We start from the raw sequence: 2,236 nt of genomic DNA, 5'->3' as shown, positions 1-2,236 counted from the left end.
TACCAGTTGGAAATCCTGTGCTAAAATCACAACAATCATAGAGGTCAAATTCTTTTTAGATCTCTTTTCCATTTATATGATTTTTTCTTCCCCTTTCTAAAAATGTCATATGAAGCACTTCAGCTGTCCCAATCTGCTCACTTTGGTCAGCACTAAAATCACCAGGAATTTCTGATTGATTTCTGCAGACTAAAGTCTAAAAATTTGTATTTCTAATAACTTGTTGATGCTCTTAACCTAATGACTACAGTTTAAAAACCACTCTTCACACCATTATTTTTCATATTCCTCCTTTTATAAAGTCTTTCAACTTTTAAAAATATATATACTTTTTTTAGTTGTAGATAGACACAACACCTCTATGTTTATTTATTTATTTATTTTTATGTGTCCCTGAGGATCAAACCCAGTGCTTCACAGGTGCTAGGCAAGTGCTTTACCACTGAGCCACAATCCCAGCCCCTCCCTAAACTTTTTTTTTAAAAGTTGTAGTTGGACACAATACCTTTGTTTTATTCATTTTTACATAGTGCTGAGGATACAACCCAGGGCCTCACACATGCTAGGCAAATGTTCTACTGCTGAGCCATAACTGCAGCCCCTCCATGAACTTTTGATAGCTATATATTTACTATTTTTTTTTAATAATGATCCTTTAAAATCAAGTGTTTGAATAGTTTGAATTTTATTCATAGTATATAGGGAAATGAAATGAACTTTATCATTTTTGTCTTTGTCTTTCCATTTTGGTTTCCCAATATTGATCATTACATGAGTGAATAAACAAAGCAAAATTCTACTAAAATGAATACAATTAGATGAAACATCTAAAATGTGATCTTATCCATTTCAAGATGTTTAATATTTTATGAGAAACCATTATTCTCTCAGGATATCTTTGTTAATATTTGACTGTTTCCACTACTTGTGATTGTAAAAAATTTCAACAAACATATTGTGCACTTCAGTGAACATATTACATTATTTCCAAAGGATGAACTGAAAAGAGAGAAATGACTTGAACAAAAGGCACGAGCATTTTAAAAACTATTGTGTTACTGTGTAAAATACTATGCGAAAAATTATATCAATTTGTACTTCCATTATCAGTTTCTGCAATGCCTTTTAAATAATAGCTAGAATATTAAAGAAGTATGTAGTGCTTTTATATTTAAGCAATAAATACATTTAAATAAAGTTTCAAATTCTGATTAGCTTTATTCAGAATAATTTTATTTTGAAAATAAATTTTTTTCTTCATTAATTTTTGTGAGAAAAAATGTGTAATTACTTGTTTATATTTTATTATTTTATTTTTTATGTATATCCTTTGTGTATTTTAGCACATTTTACCTTTAAAACAAATTTGTACAATATGTCAATGTATATCTGAGTAGTTGAACAGTGGTTTAAAAAAAAAAAAAAAAGCTAGAAGCTTTAAGACTTAGTTTCATGCCATTATCATCTTATTACTGGGGAAAAAAAGACCTGAATTACAATAACCCATCTCAGAAAAATTTTCCAATTCAAATTAGAAGGGCTTCAATTTACAAATCTCTTTTGAAAGTGCAATATTAATGCAATTCACATCAGAACATCCAGTTATTATAATTAACAACAAACCGAAATTCTGCTGTACGGTAGAACTTTCTACTGGTTTTTCAATTCCTTCAGCCTTCTGATTGCAGACTGTGACAGGAGAAGTGGTGTTGTAGGCCCAGGCACCACCAGCCACTGTTTTCATGCAGGATCCACAGTGCCAGATCCCCACAGCCCATCTCTTCATCTTGATTTTGTCACAGAAGGAACAAGTGTACTTGGCATGCTGGCTGATTTCAATTTTCTTCAACATTTTCCAGAGGGAGGCACAGTAGTGAGTCCCATATTTCCGAAGATTCTGACTTTCTTGGTGCTTTTAGCCATGTCGCCGCAACTTAGGCCTGAGACTAGAGAGGCTAATTACTTGTTTTTAATAATATACTTTCCTTTTTAACAGTAATTTTAAAAAAGTTATCTTTCAGGTTGGGTTGTAGCTCAGTGGTAGAATTCTTGCCTAGCATGTGTGAGGCACTGGGTTCCATTCTCAGCACCACATACAATTAAAACAAAGGAACACTGACAACTAAAAAAAAATATTTAAAAAATAAAATTCTCTTTTTCTTTCTCTGTATATGCAAACACAAACACACACACACACACACATACACACACACACACCTATGTGTGTATCCCTATT

General features: G+C 31.9%; 1 pseudogene; it reads right to left on the bottom strand.

Annotated features, from left to right (window-relative positions):
• Nucleotides 1–1,650: 1,650 nt before the first annotated feature.
• On the bottom strand, nt 1,651–1,923 carry LOC143399783 (large ribosomal subunit protein eL43 pseudogene; annotated as a pseudogene).
• Nucleotides 1,924–2,236: the final 313 nt, after the last annotated feature.

The sequence above is a fragment of the Callospermophilus lateralis genome, chromosome 5 (genome assembly GCF_048772815.1).
Source record: "Callospermophilus lateralis isolate mCalLat2 chromosome 5, mCalLat2.hap1, whole genome shotgun sequence".
NCBI lineage: Eukaryota > Metazoa > Chordata > Mammalia > Rodentia > Sciuridae > Callospermophilus > Callospermophilus lateralis.
This window is presented reverse-complemented; position numbering and strand designations above follow the sequence as displayed.